Source organism: Patella vulgata, chromosome 9, assembly GCF_932274485.2.
Source record: "Patella vulgata chromosome 9, xgPatVulg1.2, whole genome shotgun sequence".
NCBI classification, from domain to species: Eukaryota; Metazoa; Mollusca; class Gastropoda; family Patellidae; genus Patella; species Patella vulgata.
In genome coordinates this window covers 10,265,229-10,286,958 of record NC_065887.2, presented here as the reverse complement: position 1 = coordinate 10,286,958, position 21,730 = coordinate 10,265,229, and the positions used below count along the sequence as shown (strand labels likewise).

The 21,730-nt window shown below is 39.5% G+C and overlaps 1 long non-coding RNA gene across 1 annotated transcript in view; it reads right to left on the bottom strand.

Annotated features, from left to right (window-relative positions):
• Nucleotides 1-9,695: 9,695 nt before the first annotated feature.
• LOC130014324 (uncharacterized) overlaps nt 9,696-21,730 on the bottom strand; it is a 35,758-nt gene continuing 23,723 nt past the window's right edge. The window contains exons 2-3 of the long non-coding RNA XR_008789283.1: nt 11,125-11,368; nt 9,696-10,476 (exon numbers count right to left, since the gene is read on the bottom strand). This is a non-coding gene — a long non-coding RNA (uncharacterized LOC130014324). The remainder of the gene's footprint in view (nt 10,477-11,124; nt 11,369-21,730) is intronic.

Sequence of the window (21,730 nt, the reverse complement as noted above, 5' to 3'; positions counted from 1 at the left end):
CTTTAATACAGGTGAGATGATGGTTTTTGTGATGAAAAACCCACCCTTATCTGCCTCCGTTTAAACTGAAATCAGACGTGAAGTATCGCTAGTGATAGTAGGAGCTCGTTCATTTACCCGATTTAAATGTTGGGCGTCGATAAGTTCTTTAATACACATGAGATGAAGGTCTCTGTTATATTAGTTCAGAATGTAAAGCAAAGTCCAACCCTGTCGCTCTGCCCCCTCAACCTGCGAGAGAGAGAGAGAGAGAGAGAGAGAGAGAGAGAGAGGGGGGGGGGGGTCCTCCCACACCTAAAGATCCCTACACCCAAACCCCATTCACTCTCTATCTTCAGTAGAGAATATCCGGAAATGGCATTTGGTAATCGAGGAAAGGATGTGCATGGCAGTCTAATTTGTCGATGGTTAATTTTCCGAAATGCCGTCATTGAATTTTGTATCTGGTTACCCATTTACGATCGTTTGTTCTACTTGTTGCTTTTCCAATCTACTTTCCCTTTTTAGTGGTACAGGACGGAGGGCATGGCATGGAACGGCGTCTAGTCGTTCGGATTGAACGAAAAATCTTGGATCCCGTGAAGGCTACACACGACAAATATCCTTTGGTAGTTGGAATTCCATGAAAGTCCATGCCGTATGCCCATCGTAATTATCGCGGTTGGTGACAAGTAGGACGTAAAACCCCATTTCATTTTATTTCATTTTATATTACAGCTGACCAACCAGACGAGCCACTACACCAACTGGGGGATCAGCTTATTAAAGATGTGTTTGTAATGTAAAAGAACGTAGCAGATAATAAAATATTTACTAATTCCTATAGTGTTTACTTAATCTTGTATTAACTATAAAAGCGAACGGATCACCTGTTGTTTCATTTGGAGGGTCGGGTGGGCTTTAGATCATAAGGTCATAAAGCGGCTTGGTTTCGATCTCACATTTGTGTGTGACAATGAATATGTTTCGTCGTTGATTTTCTCCAAGTCCTTCAGCTTTCCCCTTCTGCTAAAGACCCCTACGAACAAGCGAATTATTGAAATAATATTGTACCATTTGTAAGTTCCAAAATGACCTTAGTTCCGAGTGGACTTTATCGCATCTCTGTCTGTGTGTGTGCCTCTCTATCTCTCTATTTCTTTATCTCTCTATTTCCCCATCTATCTATCTCTCTATTTCTTCATCTCTCCATTTCTCTATCTAAATATTTCTCTATCTCTCTATATCTTCATCTCTCTGTTTCTCTATATCTATATCTCTCTATTTCCCTATCTCTTTATCTCTCTTTTTTTCTCTATCTACCTATTTCTCTATTTCAATTTCTGACTATCTCTCTCGTTTCATTTCCGAATACAAGGTAGATATTGATGACAGCTAGTAGAATCAACACCAGCAATTGTCAATTTGAAAAGGTAGAAACTCTATTATTGATCTTTCGGACGCCATTTTAAAGATCAGACTTAGGTTAAGAATTTACTCAAAATTGATGGCCTTATTGTATCTAAAATATTGCCTCTAATAATTTTGTTGTTGTTTTAATGTATCAAATACATCAATACGAAACTATTGCAGATTTTTGTGTTTCTGGATCAAAGATATTACTCATAAACAGAGACTGAAAGTTAAGTAAATTCTGAACTTAAGTCTGAGAATGCTTTGTGAACTCGGGGGCCTGGTAGTACTGATGACGTCACTAACGTATTGAATAATTAATTGTAGAACTTGAACGAAGCGCCTCGAAATTCTCGAAACAGTGATGCCAATAGTTGTCATGGTTTCCTGTCTTTTGTTAGCTGCAGACGGATCTTTGTTTCTGATTTGTTAATTTCTGAAAAGTTATTAAACCATGACATTAAGGCCAGGGGCCTGTTTCACGAAATTTTAACTAAGATAAAATCCAAATTTTAGTAATCTGATTGGGTAAAATTACATCGATTTTAGTGCTTAGCCAATCAAAATTGAAGTATCTACTAAAATTTGGAATTTATCTTTAGTTAAAATTTCGTGAAACAGGACCCTGAACAACTAGCAACATTACAAAGGGTGTGCGAGGGGGTCATTAATGGGTGTGTGTGTCTCGTCGATAATATGGAACTATACTACTTATTGGATATGGCAAAATGGTGACGGAAACATCTCCAACACAACCTGGACGCTTGATGCCAGATGTCCCTAAGAATGTGACACGCCCATTCGTCGGAAAGTTTTTTTCAGTTTACTGTTCTATGAAAACCAATCGTCTCTATTCATTGTGGCTCCCTTTTCGGCTTGACATACAATTAGTAACAAATCTCTACAGGATTACGGGGGGGTTGGATGGTCGCTGCGCTTCATCGTGAGGTCTGTCATTGAGTCAACTGGTGTGAGCATGTTCAAAACAAACGCCAAAGTTCTGCGATCTGCCCCGGAAAGATGTAAAAACGCGATTTTTTGGGGACATTTTCGCACACTCTTTTCACGTTTGCCGGCGATCTTGTGCATTTTCTGGTCGCCGTAGGTCGATACAGCGCAGTAAGGACGCCACCCCTGTCTGACGGGGGTATTACATGTAATGCTAAGTTCCTACTATTATGATTCGTGCTACGATCGTGGAGTAATCGTGGTGATCCTATCACGTCTTACCACATATTGAAGTTAGTCGTAACAATCGTGTTGATAGTATCAAAACATATCCAAACGTATCTGCACGTACCAGATCGTAACGTATCGCACGTACCAGATCGTGGAGTCAACAGGGACAATCCTATTGTAATGTATCGCTCGCACGGTAGTGGTAACCTGGCATTAGAGAAGATGTTTCTATTGCCCATATTACTATTTGGTAGAAACTAATTGGTACATTATGAAGTCGCCACGGGTATTCCTCCAATTATTGTGTATCTTTCTTTCTGAATAATCTGCTTGTCTGTACAAGACAGCATGGACGTGACATGAATAAACAAAGACTCTCTATAAAACTCGAATACTCTCTGCTTTCAATGTCCTTGCAGACTACGGAATACTCGTTCGAGCGATGTCCCGGTGATAGAAATGTTGTTACAATTCAAAACTGAATTGAGGACATGGTTAAATTAGATCTCCGCGACAACACCCGGGTATCTTGATCCTATAAATACAAAAGCGAAAAGGTGCCCGAATTTCAGAAAGATACCCAAGGAATTGCCCGCGTCACTGTCATTATATTCTACACCCCCCCCCCTCCGCCCCTGATGGCAAAGGTGTGTCCCCTCTCTTCTTTTTGTCCTTCACTTCTCCCAACAGAGAGAGAGAGAGAGAGATAGAGCGGGAGGGAGAGAGAGAGAGAGAGAGAGAGAGAGAGAGACTTTAACGTCCACTCGACACAATCTAGATCGTTTCGGGACTAACATATGGTTCTGTTTTATTTCAATAATAGGGGTCTTTGGCACAGACCGGACCCGGAGAAAACCCACGAGGTTTTACAGGCGACGTCAGCTTGTTCCAACCAGATCCAGCGATACTAAAAACCAATCGCGCTCAATCAATGTATGTACATTCACCATCAAATGTGCCCTCTCCTTCTGCTGTACGTTCCATTATTCCAACCATATCCAGCGATACCAATAAAACAGTCGCCTGTTTAACCTCGTGGGTTTTCTCCGGGTCCTCCGGTTTCCTCCCACTGCTAAAGACCCCTACGCGCAGGGGAATTATTGAAATAAAATTAAACCATATGTTAGTCCCGAAATGACCTAGTGTGTGTCGAGTGGACGTTATGTTAAACCCCACTCTCTCTCTCTCTCTCTCTCTCTCTCTCCAATAAAACAATGTCACTCAAATCAAGTATCAAAGTATGGTATATGCCATGGTATACCAATAATCTATCAAATGGCTCTTGCAACTGTTTATCTGCGATATCACACTCGGTGGAAGAGGACACTAAGCCCCGTTGACACCTTAATCTAAATCTAAACTTATACCCTAATCAAAGAGGTCTAATTATTTAAACTCCTTTCGTCAATTCTAGACGCCCCCCCCCCAAAAAAAAAAACCCACTCCCGCCCCTCGTTCAATAGACCGTCTATTGAAATGTAGAATATAATCCTGTAAATAGACAGGCAAACCCTAGGTGTAGTTTTCGAAATGAACTCAAAAGGGGTTTAACGTCCTAGCGTTCGGCTCCGTCTGGGCTAATGAAGACGGGCATACGCCACGCAGTGTGCCATAATGGAAATTTTAGGGAAGTTTTGCCCAGACAGTGGGGCTGCGGCCTAGTTCATTCACAGTAGGTGTCTTTCCCATTGGCGTGTACGTAAAAGAACCTTTGACAGTTGGAATTCGAAATACGAGTAGGCAGGCCGTACCGCCACTTCCCGAGTTAAAAGTTCCCCCATAGCTCCCTGCATGACGTACGCCCGTCTTAATTACCCCAGCCAGTGCAGAAAAGCAAACTCCATTTCATTCCATTTATTTCCAATAATTATAGTCTAAAAACGACCCAAATGATAATTGTGATTTGACGAGATGGCGACCATTATGTCACTTTGATATGAATAAAACGAATGATGGTTGTCTCGTGTTATTACACGAACATCCGGGTCTCTAGATTCAGCAGGAGGCGTGTTCACGAATTTGAGCCACTGGGGGTCCAAGGCGGAGACAGCGCCGAGTTTGGCGCGAGGTCTGAGGGCTTACCCGAGAATCTGACAACATCAGAAGCTCGTAAGACAACATTTCTGCTCCTACGTACTCTATCTTCTATATAAATACAATCAAGATGTCTGTGTGTCTGTGCACGTGTGTTCGCCCTTCACGCTTGGTCGCCACGCCCCACTCCCACATATCTGGTATCAAATTAACCAACATGACCCTTTGAATGTTTATGGCCATCAAATTTAGGTCTCCGGGCGAATTGGGCCCGGCGCGCCTGTTCTTGTGCGAATAATACACCCCCGGTAGGCTACATTTTTTGTTATTCTACTATTGGTAATCACGAAATTGCCGAACCGTAATAACCATAATTAAACTGTAGTTTCAGTTCAAAATCATTATCGACAGCCATTTATTAATAGACCAAACGGACAATGTACTGAATTAACCATCGGGAAACTATGGCCATCGTTCGGTTACCGTTACAATTATCGGTAGCTATTTAATAATAGATCCACCTCCATATTGAATATCTGACATTAAAGCTCAGTATTAATATAGCTAGAAAACATGATCCAAGGCAGACATTCGATATATTACAGACATCAATAGTACACTATTTTGTAATGTCGTTCTAATCTGTTGTACATCTTTCAAACACAAAAATAAACAGAAAAAAAAAAACAAAAAAACATTTTCCATTTTATTAAATGGAAGTAGACAAAATACTTCTCAAAATTCTAGAAAACTGAAAAAAACAACATTTTCAATTTTATTAAATGGAAGCAGACAAAATACATCTCAAAATTCTCGAAAAATTTAGGAATTAAAATGTCGGTGTATTAGCTTTATGTCTGTTCTCTGACGGAGCTCATTATCATTGGGGCAGTCACGGTGGCTAAGTGGGTAAGACGCTGGCTCGCTAGCCTGGAGGTCGCGTGTTCAATCCCTGCATTGGCCGAGAAAGTTCGTTGGGACGGAGGACATGACAAGGACAGCTGTCTAGTCGAACGCCCGACATCCAGGCTAGAGAGCCAGCGTCTTACCGAGCCAGCGTCTTACCCACTTAGCCACCATGATCCCCGGGACGAAAAACTGTGTTCCCGTCTACACATTGGCCTGCACGTAAAAGATCCTTTGGCAGTTGGAATTCGATATAAGAGTACGCGACAGTGCCGCTGCCCAGGTAAAATCCCCCCCATAGCACATTGTATGGCGTATGCCCATCTTCATTAGCCCAGTCGGACGTTAAACCGCATCTCATTTCATTTTCATAGTCATTGCCGTATGTTGCAATTATAGTTGACAAACTACAACCACATCCCAAAAATAAAAAATCTGTGGTCGGACCTGCTTTCACAACAAAATACCGTATTATCTCCCTTTAAATAAAAACAACATAGTAATCGTGAACAATGCGATCGTTTTATAATTCGTGTGAACTAGATAATTATAAAATGAAATGAAATGGGTTTAACGTCCTACTGTTTTGCACCGAAGACAAGGTTAATTATAAAGTTTATATTTAATACTTGGTGTTGGGTGATAGTAAATCTCGTTTGATAGATTCGCTTTAAAGATACATTTTGGCGAATAAGATAAAGAGCTGGCAGTTCTCACTATAATAGTTAAAGACTAGATAATGTAATGGGAATTTGCTGAACATTTTAGTCAAATTGATCCACTCTGAACCGAGATTTTAGCGATTGAATTTTCGGCCTAGGCTCCATTACTAAAGTCGGTACGATAAAAAACATAGTCTCGGTTATCCCTTTTCTGATTAAATCATAAATGAAAGTTGAGCAGCAAATCTGATCGTAATCCAGTAAATATCGCAGGCTAACGTTGATTATGGTCTGGATAAGTTAATTAATGTCTAATTAATAATTTAGATTACATTTAAGGCCTAAAGAAGGACCTGCAATAGGCAGATTTAATTCTTGTATAATGTATCTTTAATCTTACAATTCTGAATTGAAACAAGAAACATCAAATCACGACAATAACACGCGAGAATAACACTGATCAATTCTGCCAAACACAAAAAATTGAAATCGACAAAATGGGAATTTTAAACATCACGATTTTATTTATGGTGCAGATATGGGGTGAAATTAAATGAAATGAAATGGGGTTTAACGTCCTACTGTTCTGCTCCTAAACTGGGCTAATGAAGACGGGCATACGCCATATAGTGTGCTATGAGGGGGAAATTTTGCCCGGGCAGTCGCGCTACGGCCTACTCATATATCGAATTCCAACTTCCAAGGGATTTTTTTACGTGCACGCCAATATGTACACGGGACCTCGGTTTTTCGGACCACCCGAACGACTAGACAGCTGTCTTTGTCAGGCCCCCCGTCCTGCATCACTGACAAGGGGAAACCACGCCGGAAAATCTGGATGAACTCTCTCGGCCAATGCACGGATCGAACACCCGACCTCCAGGCTAGCGAGCCAGCGTCTTACCCACTAAGTCACGTGTGCTATGAAAGACATTTTACCCTGACAACGACGCTACGACTTAATCTTATTTCGAATTCCAACTGTAAATTTGGTCCACGATTTTTTTTATCTTTGAAATATTTTTAAATATAAAAAGGAGAGGTTTGTTTTGTTTGCGGGTTTGCTATAGGTATATCAGCGGGTGAACTCATTAATTTTAAAATAACTTTGTAATAACTAGTTATTACAAGGACATTAATGGTGCTAATTACTGGTATTATTTGGCGCATATTATACAAATTAATTAACAAATCACGACTATTGCGTTGTTATGGAAACATTGTAGTACACCATACTTTTTTAGACTGTTCAATTATTTCCAGGAAACTGTTCATCTGACATGAAATGGGGTTTAACGTCCTACTGTTCTGCTCCGAACTGGGCTAAGGAAGACGGGCATACGCCATACAGTATGATATGAGGCACGACGGCCTACTCTTATTCCGAGAGCCGCGGTGACTCAGTGAGTAAGACACTGGCTCGCTAACCACGAGGTCTCGGTATTGGCCGAGAATGTTGCTCTGGATTTTCCGGGGAGACTTCACAAGGCCAATGTCTAGTCGTTCGGAGCGGACAAGCGGAGAATCGAACCCACACCACTTGACCCAATGACAGATATTCTGATCCAACGCGCACGCGTTAACCACCTAATCACCCAACCCCGCTTGTTTGTATAAAGGAAACATTGTACGGTTTATGGGACTTAGAAGTTAGATATACGAGATACCAGGCACGGGTCCGGAGAGGGAAGGGGGCATAGGGATTGTCCACACTTTATCCACCAGCTCGAGCTTCGGATCTGATCAAATTCTCGGGTAGTTCCCAACACCTCACGGCGGGTTGGATGGCCAAATGGTTAGCACGTGCGCGCTGTATCATAAGGTCTGTCATTGAGTCAACTGGCGGGGTTTCGAATCCCCGGTTGTACATAACAAAGATTAGGGTCGCCTGTCCAGCCTCGTGGGTTTTCTCCGCGTCCTACGGTTTACTCCCACTGCTAAAGACCTCTACGCGCAAGCGAATTCTTAAAATAAAATTGAACCATATGTTAGTCCCGAAATGACCTAGTTTGTGTCGAGTGGACGTTAACCCCCCTCTCTCTCTCTCTTCTCTCTCTCTTCTCTCTCTCACACTTCACGCTAACCTTGATTTTATCTCTGGCTCAGTGAGAGCTGCGGTGGCTCAGTGAGTGAGACGCTTGTTCACTAACTAAAAAATCCGGGGTTCAATCCCGATGTTTATCATCGAGAAAGTTCTCCGAAATTTTGCAGTCGGTGCAGGGGTGAGGCCCTGTCTGGGCGTTCGGATGGGACTAAAAAATCGAGGTCAAGTGTACACGTTGGTGTTCACGTAAAAGAACCCATAAGCAATTTCTTCATATCACACTAACTTTTAGGACATTGCGTAATGTGAAAACTCCGGTAGTGAATTACTGAAATAAAATTGAACCATATGTTAGTCCCGAAATGGCCTTGTTTGTGTCGAGTGGACGTTAAACCCCATTTCTGTCTCTCATTAAATTCGAATAAGCTGTTTCTAAATATTCGTCACGGATACATTTGATGAAATATTTCACTATACATCCCAGTCTGATTAAAATACAGATCTATATTTCGTTTCGTTTTTTTTAATACTTTCGATGGCCTCTACTACACGAAGATCTGACTAGTTGTAGTGGAAGGTCGCGTCAGGGGTCATGCGAACGGCTTTTAACCCTATGACGTCAGGCATTGACTATAATCAATCAGTTATGGCGTTTCTAGTGGTTTACCCACTGTTCCGTGCACATAGCACGCCAATAACTCGCCGTAACAGACCGTTTCATTGGTTAATTCCCCACATCAAGCAGAACGCCTGTTTTATAACAACTCTTCCAGATCCTAGAGTTGTGAAGACAAGTAAACCAAATTTTGAACTATAAAAATAGAAACAAAGTAGTATCCGTGTTTTAACCAGATTGTAGAAATCCATGGAAAAGATCAAATCGTGCTACACCAGATTAAATCTAAATATTATCTTATATTGTGAATTAAAGGAGCTAAATTGCTAATATTTGGGAACTAGAAATTGACACAAATGGGTCCCACCGCATATAATAATGTAATATGAATGTATATAAACTGATTTACATTCAATCGTTTCTGTTTTTACTGTAAATTCTAATTAATTATGTTCGGCGAAATACGTCAAAAGTCTCAGTCGAATGGCGATCTCTAGTGTCTGGTAATTGCGCATGTCTCCAAATAAAATATGGCGCCACCGTTTGATATGACTTGTGGAATATGTTTAATCATGTCCTTCGAGTCCTTTGTTATAAATGGCACTGGAACTCATTAAGGTAGACGATTCGTGTACCAATGGTAAACTATTTATTTTGTCTTAAATATTGGATATCAGAAGGGCATCTTTTCCCGGTAAGATCACAAAAACAATGTTGATTTAAACTGACAAATAATTAGTGTTTTCAATGTCGAAGACTTTGGATGATATTGAGTCAGAGACTAATAGCTACTTTAAATATTTTTTATTGCAAATATTTACAGTCAGATTATAAATGTCATAAATATTCAGTGTTTTTTTGGTACAAAGGGGTGTGGATTCTGTTTGTACCGTAGACATGCTAGAACTTTAAAGTTACAATTTCATATTTTCTAAGAAAGTCAAAATATAATTATTTCTATGTCTTTTGCTCAATAGGTTGTCAACTCACTATTATAAGATCGTAGGTATCATTCTCACACTTAAAACTCATTTACCTCCCTTGTTTGCTATTCTCCACCATGGAGTAGCTATCTTCAAACGTTTGAATTGGAAGTTGAGAATGATATTTTTGCCAATTTCTCAACTGGCAATAGTGAATTATAGGATTAATAGGATTATTCTTTAACAAGGAAGGACTGTTTATAGATACCATCTATTTTCGGACTTTATTTTAATACATTTTAAAAATATAACATAAAAATATGAAATTGTAACTTTGAAAAGGTCTACTGTAGTGCTTGGCAGCTTGAGTCTTGGCGCAAGTGAAGAAGAGATCTTACGACGTACACTGTGAGACACACCGAGCATATATATATATATATATATTTACAAAGCCACTAATATCGAAGACAGATACAGTAAAATATAATTAATAACAGGGCACGATTCTAGTTCTTTAGAGTTCATCCTCTTATCAGAGAATTCTTAAACGACGTTTTGCGCAATAATTGTTGTAAACGGTTAATATCCATGTTGTGGACGGATGAAAAGCAGGGTCGACACTGGCACTGACGAGCAAATTTCACTGGTGTTCGGATCTGGATGCCATTAACACATTCAAGAACAGCTAACCGTAATCCCACTCTTATTGGTTCACAACAACTGAAATAAATAATACAATTCTATTATTATGACGTCAGTATTTATTAGAAGACTTTAATAAAATCGGCCTCGGGTCACAGTTGGGTGACAAGGAGTAGGGTCGCTTGTCCAACCCGGTGGGTTTTCTCTGGGACCGCCTGTGTTCACCCACTGTTAACAAAACCTATACGCAAGAGAATTATTGGGTTATGTCGAGTAGACGTTAAACCTCATTTCTCTCTCTATCCCTCGCCTGTCCAACCCTATGGTTTTTCTCCGGGACCTCCGCCCCCCTCCCTCCCCCGCTGTTAACGAAACCTATGCGCAAGAGAATTATTGAAAATAATTGAACCATATTTTTGTCCCGAAATGACTTGGTTTGTGTCGAGTGGACGTTAAACCTCATCTCTCTCTCTCTCTCTCTCTCTCTCTCTCTCTCCCTCGCCTGTCAAACCCGATGAGTTTTCTCCGGGACCTCCGGTGTTCTCCCACTGTTAACGAAACCAATGCGCCAGCGAATTAATGAAATAAAATTGAACCATATATTAGTCCCGAAATGACCTGGTTTGTGTCGAGTGGACGTTATCTCCCTCTCCCCCCCCCTCTCTCTCTCTCTCTCTCTCCACTAAATATAAGCGCAATTTCACCATTTCAAAATGTCCAACTTACTTGCAAGATCGCATGAGTTTTGTTGTGTTGTTTCTGTCTAATTTGCTGTAGGAGTGACAGGTTCCTCTACATCCGTAGGTAACTATTCGAGAAGGGGAACATTTATCCTGGAACATCCGCGGCGGATGGATGGTCAATCGAACTACCTGCACCTGACATCGTTCTCGCTTTGTTAAACCAGATCGTAGATCAAACACAAAGCATGATACTGATATAGTGAGGAAGCCCAGTACTATCAAACCATCTGAAAATAAACATATACAAAAAAAGGTTATTTAAAGCGAGAATTTCAAATTTTCTAAGAAAGTCAAAACATAATTATTTCTATGTCTTTTGCTCAATAGGTTATCAAATCACTATTATACGATCATGGGCATTATTTCCCACCCTTAAAAATCTATGACACAGGAAATAACAACACAATTACCTCCCCTGTTTTGCTATTGACAACATGGGGCAGCCATTTTCTAACGTTGGAATTTGAAGTTAAAAATGATATTTTTGCCAATTTCTCAGCTGGCAATAGCAAATTATAGGATTAATAGGATTATTCTTTAACAAGGTAGGACTGTTTATGGATACCATCTATTTTAAGGCTTTATTTTAATACATTTTAAAAATATAACTTGAAAATTTGCAATTGCAACTTTAAAAACTCTTTTGATTAAACATACATTATGCACAAGCTAAATCTGCCTATTCTTATCCAGACCATAATCAACTCTCGATGGCATGGCTAGCCTGCGATCTTTAGTGGATTATGATCCGATTTACTGCATAACTTTCCTTCACGATTAAATCATGAAATGGATAATCGAGACTATGCTTTTTAACTTACCGACTTTAATAATTATGATCGAGGCTAGGGTGAATTATCAATCGTCTAATTCTCGATTCATAGTGGATCAATTTGACTGAAATGTTCAGCAAATTGCCTTTACATTATCTAGTTATTAAATATTATAGTGAAAACTGCCAACGCTTATCTAATCTCCCATAATGTATCTTTAAGTCAAACAAGCCAACAGCGACGTCCCCCACCGCAACCCCAGGATAAATAGATGACACATATCAAACATGCATTATGCAAGAGGTAAATCTGCCTAGTGTATGTCTTTCTTTGTCTAAACTTCATTAATGTACATTTAATTAATTACACATTTATCTGTTTAAAAATATCGAGCAATCAAACTGATTATTTATACCTAACCTAAGCAGAAAATGTTCACAATCCAACTTAGTCAAGGTTTTGAAAGCAGACAGACAGACAGACAGACAGGCATACCCATTTAAATAGTCCCCTTCTGTCTTCGTAAGGCGGGGGACAATTATAAAAATGATCTGTACTGGGAGCTAATTATTTTCAGGATTCAATCATTTCATAGACTGAAAATTAAAGTCCAAGAACAAAATTGGGCGAATAAGGCCCCTGATGTGTATTTGTGAAAGAGAGAGAAATGGGGTTTAATATCCACTCGACACAAACTGGGTCATTTCGAAACTACCATCTGGTTCAATTTATTTCAATAATTCGCTTCCGCGTAGGAGTCTTTAGCAGTTGGAGGAAACCAGAGGACCCGGAGAAAACCCACGATGTTGGACAGACGACCATACTCCTTGCCACGTACAACCGGGGAATCGAAACCACGCCAGTTGACTCAATGACAGACCTTATGATACAACGCGCAAGGGCTAACCATTCGGTCATCCCCCCCAGTTTTACCAATTAACACTAAATATTACTACAAGACAATGACCCCTTCCTCTCTATGGGTAGAAGTTGTTAATTGAGAAAAACTCGCACATCCTGTAAATGTTTTTTTGTTAATGTGTTAATAATTAATTATCCTTTGTTAATGGGGAGCCATGATGGTTCAGTGACCTGTAAGATGTTGACTCACTACCCTAGAGGTCCCGTGTTCGATCGTTGTGTTGACCGAGAAAATTCATCGGGATTTCCGCATTGTCACTAGTGCAGGACAAAGGGCCTGGCAAGGGACAAGATATAATCGTGTGGGTGGGTAAGGAAAAACAGAGGTCCCGTGTACACATTAGCGTTCACGTAAAAGATCCACTATCAGAGCAAAATCCCCCCCCCCCTACACACACACAGCACACTGTATGTTCGTCTTCATTAGCCCATGCGGTGCAGAACAGTAGGAAGTCAGATCTCATTTCATTTCATTTATACGCTGTTAACCGATTTAAGACAACAGCCGTGTGTTCGATCGGACGACAGTGGACATAAAGGGTAAATGCACTTAAGTTCTGAAAAATAAGATCATTCATCTCCCTTGCGGCACTTAAGTGATATTACCTTATATTTATATTGTTCGAATACGGATTTTTGAATTAGTTCGGGAAGCAATTGACTAGGTACTAGACGTTCAGTAAAGAGACCATTGACCGACCTTATTGAAACCCACGAAATACGAATCCTGCTTCCGGAAAATAGTCTGTTTATAGCTCGACAGACTATAGCATATCCTAACAACTCACAAAGTTTATCGACCTCATATTACATGATCAAAACAAGTAACGACATAATATACTGGTATAACAGAATAGATTTTGGGAAGGGTGTGTGTGTGTGTGGGGGGGGGGCATGCGACTGGGAAGAGCGCATTTCCATTCCCAATTTTATACATTGTCAGCTACTTAATGTCGAGTATAATGCTGCAAATAGAATGGAAGTGAGGCAGTGGCAACATTCATCATTTGACTAGAAACTACGAGTATTACATTATCGGAAACAAGAAGTGTTGTGGACCCCCCCCTCCCCTTTCCTTTAAACATTTGGCTGGTTACATGTGTCTAATCTGTTCTATACTCGGTGCTAGATTTATATTTGGAATCTTTCTTACTCATGATATTTTGTTGGTCATTCTAGTAATCTAGATCAGAAAGCACATCTATGTACTCTAGCAACCCCATCAAAAGACGATTTTTACTTGGAAATGACAATTAAATTATTTGAAGATTAATTTGGTTTCAAAAATATCTTCACTGTTAATACCTCAAATATTTTTTTTACTCTGATTGATTATTATTCAGTCTTTATATGAAGCTGTAGTTTGATCGTATTTGAATAAAATTATGCATCCAAAAACCAATTTATGTCTGGGGCCTTAGATTACCCCTTGTTACCGACAATGTTTTTCGTGCGACGTGTCCGCACAAGGGTTAGCAAGGGGGTGGAGGACCAGGCGAAAACCCAAGTGGTTGGGCAGGTGATCCTACTCCTTGTCAAGTACAAGCCACTTGAATGAATGATACACTTTAGACCATTCGACCACCCACCATTCTAGCTCTGTTTACTTTATGTAATCTTAGCGTAGGTTTTGGTTGATTTGGATGACAAAGCATACATATCTAATTGATTTACAATAACTAATGCAATCCAGCCAGGCGCGTGCAAAAACATTTTCGTAATACAATATTTCAGTTAGATAATTCCACGTGCCATTCAGCTATAAACAGATTATACAAAGCCCAGCGTAAAACGAAGTGGGGGAATGGGCCAGACTAGAATCGCTGGGTTCCTACCGCTACCAACAGATTAATTTATGTCCTTTCGTAGCTGCTCATAATTAGTATACAAGCGATCGCGATCGCCTACGTCGCGAGTTTAGACCAATCACTCATGCCCCCGTCAGGCCGGGGTAGCGTCCTTACTGCACATGGTCGCCGGCAAACGTGAACACAACGCGCGAAATTGTTCCAAAAAATTACAAACTTGCAAAAAAGTCGTATTCTCATAGCTTTCCAGTTCAGATCGCAGAGCCTTGGCGCTTGTTTTGAAGATGCTCAAAACAAACGCCGTGACTCGGCGATCATTGGCGACCATGGTGACCTCATCCCGATAGCTGGCGTTTCCACCACGCCTATGGCGATCTTAGCGCGCTCTAAAACCATTTTCCGTCGCCGTAGCAGCGAAGTAAGGACGCCACCCCGGGCTGACGGGGGTATAAAGGAGGAGAGATCGTAGACTCACCCAGTGTGCATATAAGACTTAGATCCCTTCACTTCTTGGGGTGGCTGTGGATTTAATTAAGAAATGATAAACTCTCAAATCGTGCTGAATACGACTACTAGACACTTCCCTTGCCAGTCCCGTCGCGGTTTACGCCGAGATTCTAAACGGAGAGATTCTAATCGCGGGACACTTGAAGAAACTACAAATAATTTAGTTGAAATGTATTAAGCGAAAGATAATTAACCTTTTCCCCGAAGAAATAATTTAAATGTCAGAATAGTGTAAAAAGGGTGAATGGACTTGAAGGAGTTAGTATAACTTGTATGCTCTAACCCAGTCAACAGTACAAAAACAAGCAAATTAAATTAGATTTAAAAGAGGTTTAGCAAATTCATTTTTATGGAGTTGGTTTCAATTGATATCTGAAAAGAACCCAGGATTGCTGACAGCATTGTTATGACGAGGTCATTTTGGAAAACTGAGCGGAAATATCTGATTAGAAAATGAAATAGGTTCAATATCCTACTTTACAGCACATCCGTTTTTGTCCGATCTGAAAGCCTAGACATTGTTCCTTGCTGACGGAGGAAACCACACAGACAACCCCCAGGAACATTTTCGGCCGACACTCGGACCGAACCTCAGTCCACCCCGACTCCAAATATCTGATTAGATAATCTGAACGTAAAACTAAGTGGGGGCACAACAAGGACCTTGTTCCTTGTAGCGAAACTTAACGAACGAGTAATGACAACTTCTGCGACACGAAATATCACGTGATTGTACTTCTTTATCGTAAATACTCTAGATACACGAATATTCTTTTTAATCACTTCCTTTCCGGCGAATAAAAATCTATGGACTAGGAATTGACCATGTTGGATAAAAGTCAAAAATCTAATGTCGATCGGATTTGAAATGACGGAGACTTAGGCTTTTTCAAAGAGCGCATCCTAAGAACGAGAATGAAATATGGCCGCAATACGTTTCGCTTAGGTATAGATATCTAAACATCGGTCTTGGATCCTCATCGCCTAACTGAATTAACGTCCTGCTGTTCTGCTACGACTGGGAAAATGAACACGGGCTATGAGGGCGATTTTGTGCGGACAGCGGCGCTACGGCCTACTCTTATATCGAATTCTAACTGCTAAGGGATCTTTTACCGTCATGCCAATGTGTACACGGGACCTCGGTTTTTCGTCAATTCCGAACGACTTTACGTTGCCCGGAACCAATGACAAGGAGGAAAGACGCCTGAACATTTTTGTCCAATGCAGGGATTGGACACGGGACCTCCAGGTTAGCTTTTTTTTTTTTTTTTTTTTAGAAATGGGGTTTAACGACAAAAACTAGGTCATTTCGGGACTAACATATGGTTTAATTTTATTTACATAATTCGCTTGCGCGTAGGGGTCTTTAGCAGTGGGAGGAAACCGGAGGACCCGGAGAAAACCCACGAGGTTGGACAGGCGACCCTACTCCTTGCCACGTACAACCGGGGATTCGAAACCACGCCAGTCGACTCAATGACAGACTTTATGATACAGCGCGCGCACGCTAACCATTCAGCCATCCAACCCCCCTCCAGGTTAGCGAGCCAACGTCTTACTCACTGAGCCACCGTGGCACCCTAATAAGTTAGTGTTGAATTGGGTTGATCTGATCGCTATCTCTACTTAATGTAAAAGGCTTCGGACGATTTTTCAGTCCTTCAATATAACGCCTTGCAAAGTGATGGCAGAATACTATAACCAATTAATGATACATTTAAACATGCATTATGCAAGAGCTATTGTAGGTCGTTCTTTAGGTCTGAAATGTTATCTAAATTATAAATTAAACGTTAACTAACTTATCCAGACCATAATCAAACCATACATTTTGTGATGGATAACTTAACGTAAAAATGGATAATCTAGACTTGGATTATTATCGTACCCAACGTTAGTAATGACGTTCAAGGCTAGCCTAAAATTGAATATCTAATATCACGGTTCAAAGTGAAGCAATTTGACTGAAATTTTCAGCATATTCTGTTTTCATTATCTATTTCTTTTAACTATTATAGCGAGAACTGTCAGCTCTTTATCTAATCTTACCTAATGCCCCTTTTAGAAATGTTACTTTAACGATTGAGGACTTTGACTCTATAATTACAGTTATAGATGCAAAAAGGTATATTCTCCTGCCAAGAAGGGGAGTAAGCAATACTGTGTTATGATATATCAGATAATTACAGCCCGTCTTCATTAGCAAATTTGGTAGGATGTTTAACCCCATTTCATTTCATCTTCGTTTCATTTACAATGATGACTGGATTTTCATGAAATTGGTTGATCAGTTTGAGTAGTTGTGGGGTTATTCTAAGATAAAGACATTTTTACGAAATTCTAATAAATTATTCCTCTTAAACATACATTATGCAAGAGCTAAATCTGCCTATTGCAGCAGGTCTTTCTTTAGGCCTGAAATGTTTTCTAAATTATTAATTAGACATTAATTAACTTATTCAGGCCATAATCAACTCTCGATTAGAACAGTTCAGCCATATTTTGATTTAAGCTAAAAATGGAGGAGCGAGACTTAACTTCGAACAACCAGTACGGTGGTTGGAGGCTAATATCTGCGCTCGCAATAGAGTAATTTATATGAAATTTTCAAATTATTCATTTTACATTACCTATTTGTGAACTATTATAGCAATCATAACTAGCTCTTTATCTAAATCTTACAGATCTTTGATTATAATCTATAACCTATATCTATAACCTATATCTATAACCTAGATTGTAATATATTAGTAAAATAATGACGGAAGATTCCGAATCGTATCGATTTCAACTCACAATTCAGTTAACTATTTGAAAATAATTGGAATTAATTTCATTATCGTTAGAAATGTAATTTTCACCTTTCGTCTATTTTTGCCATTAAACGACAATAAAAATCTAGATAGGATGTGGTATTGATTTTGGAGAACAAAATAAAGAAAATGTGACGAAATTAAATAACAAATTAATCGTAATTAAAGGACATTGAGCAGACGGTGTGCAGTCTAAATATGGTTATCCGGCGTTGACTTTTTTTTATTTAAACAATATATTATTCATGGGATATCGAATGAAACCAATGGTTATTATAAATCGACTTCCCAAAAGCAAGATACTTAAAGAGACAATAACACTCTTGCTGGCTTGACAGCTCCAAAAAATAAATAATAGCCTTATTCTAAGTATTAGATGTTTATGTGTCCTACCTGTTGTGTAAATTATCCATTACATCCTATTTTACTTGTCCAGAGGGTTCGAAAATATTTTTAAATCCAAGTCACATTTGAAAAGGTTTACGTTAGGCTTTTCAAATCATTTAGTTGAATTTTTCCAATTTTTTAAATTAGGTGTGTTAAGATGAAATTTGTATTATCAATTAATTGGAATACTGTAAAATAGTACAATTTGTTGACCAGAATAAAGATTGGGACATATTATTCAGTTACAACAAGAGTGGTATTGAGCCTTTAAATGATATAAACATACATGTATATTGGAGTGTTAAATTACAGAAAGAATATAATCAATTGTTAACTAACATCACAACAAGAAAGGGTCGATACTCGACTGCGTAGTTTAAATTCATTACTTCAAAATCTTGGGCGACTATTGAAACCAGTAACCGATGTATTGGTGGGCGACACTGATCGGAATGGCCAATACTAACATACGTCATGCAGTGTTGTATGAGAGACATTTTGCCCGAACATACCCACCAAACCGTCGACCAAACCACTAAAACGTCGTACGTTTATTTTGATATACACTTAAAGTCTCTTTCTGAGATTTTAGTGCATAGGAGAGAGAGAGAGAGAGAGAGAGAGGAGGGGGGTTTAACGTCCACTCGAAACAAACCAGGTCATTTCGGGACTAACATATGGTTCAATTTTATTACAATAATTAACTTGTGCGTAGGAGTCTATAACAGTGGGAGGAAACCACGTACAGCTGGGGGAACGAAACCACAACCGTTGACCCAATGACAGACCTTATGATACAACGCGCACCCCCCTCCCCCCCCCGCCTGTATATACATGTAAATGATTTGGAACGGTTGCTTAAAGATCCGTTAACTTTTAACGACTCGTTTAACATGGATTTAATGGTTCTTTATCTTAAACGGTAGTCTTTTGCTGGAAGCCCCGTTATATACTCTTCAAAAAAAAAAAAAAAAAAAAAAAAAATAGGGGATATTGAAATGCAAATACCTATGCAGGTTGTGATATGATAAATAGTCATGGACACTTGACATGCTTTGAGAGTATGTTCACAGATGAAGAACTTATCGCCCCAACAGAACCACTGAGCTCCACATGCGACACACATTAGCGTCATACGCGTGGGAGGGGTTCATTGTCAAATTTGACACTTAAAGAAGGATTGATGAAAACTGCCGCGTGCTGGTTTATCTATCCATGTTTGCTTTCCTATCGGTTCTTGCATAAGATTTACTGTTTAGCGTATCTTTGCTTTAGTGTGTTACGTTTAATTTAATCGGGAGACGTGTTCGTCGACGTCAACCGACAACACTGCAAGAATAGTGGGTCAGATTGCCCCAAATCGTGATTGGACGGTTGATTAGGAGCATGCCACGACGAATTGTTGAATGTCTGGGGATTGGTGAAGCAATTACTCATTATTAAGACAAAAATCAAAAACGTCCATTTTCACATTTGACGGTGCATCTCTTTGCGAGTGAAATGGGGCCGTCAGATAAGCCGCCCATATGAACTGTTTATGTTCATGTGTAGGCATTTGGCCTGTTATTAACATACACTGGTTACCTCTAATAAAATCAGCAGTGTATTTCCGCAGTTTTGTATTGATTCTGAACATCGCCTACTTTTTTTGAAGAGTATATTTAACGGAGATATTGGACTCCGTTATCTGTTTAACGATGTCAGTCGAGGTATACCCTTAGCAAAAAGTCATAGATAACCAGTGTAATTTTCTATAGGTATTTTATACATGATGAAATTCTATAGTATTCTGCAGAATTTGGGGGGCCTGTAGGAAATAATGGCCCCAATATTCCACAGTTTCTGTACTGCAAATGCCATAATGATTTCCTACAGATGTCTTCAGTTTCTTGTTAATACTAACTTCCATGAAGATGTTGTATGCACAAACAGTCTTTTCTTGAATTAGCTTTAAAGATACATTATGGGAGATAAGATAAATAGATGGCAGTTCTCGCTATGATAGTTAAAAACTAGATAGTGTAAAGGTAATTTGCTGAAAATTTCAGTCAAATTGATAAACTATGAGCCGAGAACGAAGCGGGTGAAATTTTCACTTAGTCTCGGTCATCGTTACTAAAATCATTAATATAAACAGCATAGTCTCGATTATCCACTGTTTTGATTTAATTATCAATGGCCGTTAAGAGGCATATAGGAATCTAATCTAGCCAACATCGAAGGCTAGTCTTGATATCGAGAGTTTATTATGGTCTGGATAAGTTAATTAATGTCGAATTGATAATTTAGATAACATTTCAGGCTTAAAGAAAGACTTGTAATAAGCAGATTTTGCTCTTGCATAATGCATGTTTAATTAGCCCGTTAGGTAACGGATAATGAAATTGACTTTCTAGCAAGAGAAATTTAACGGACCTTTAACAAACGACACGTTAGTAAGATAACGATCCGTTAGAGTTTAACAGATCGTTAAAATAACTTAGTTTTGAGCAACCAACCCCTGTTCTCTACTAAGGAGGTTGGGTGGCCGAATGGTTACCGCGTGTGCGTTTGATCAGGAGGTCTGTCACTGGGTCAAGTGGGGTCGCATGTCCAACCTCACGGGTTTTGTCCGGGACCTCCCACTGCTAGAGACCCCTACGCACAAACGAATTATTGGAATAAAATTGAGCCATGTGTTAGTCCCGAAGTGATCTAGTTTATGTTGAGTGGACGTTAACCCCCTCCCTCTCTCTCTCTCTCTCTCTCTCTCTCCCTCTATCTATCTATCTCTCTGTGTTCTCTACTGTCTGAATTTGTCTGGGATATCACCTAGGTGAAAGCGGTCGGTCGTAAAATCTCCCATTTTAGAAGATCTGTCTGCACCATTGTCTGAGTAGTCTAGTTGAAATGCCACTATAACAAAAGCTAAGTAATTGTTATTCCATACAGCTGTCTTCTAAGTAATTGTCATTCCTTTATTTATTTATTTACAGCTAAACTAAGGTCAACAACGCGCGTCACCTGTATTCTTTACGTCAATTGTATTAAATGTAGTTCCAAAATTCCATTCATTCTGTCATTGCTCCAAATTTAATTTATTCAAATTCTGAATGGACGACAAACCAGTGATTGTTATTCATTGTTGTCGTGTATTTTCGGCTGTTTCATGAATTATTTATGGCATTAAGAACTAAATAAGGAAGCAAATTGGTCAATTATGTCCCTTGTTTAAATAAAGATGTTTTCTTCACATCGGTGGTGTGGGCATTCGCTACTCTTTAACCTCGTATCTCTCGGATTAATTAACTCGCCATATCCGGATTGAATTTGCCGTCTGCGTAAATTTGTTCGTATTGACATAGCTGGGAGAAAAACGCCGCGGATCGATTAAGCGG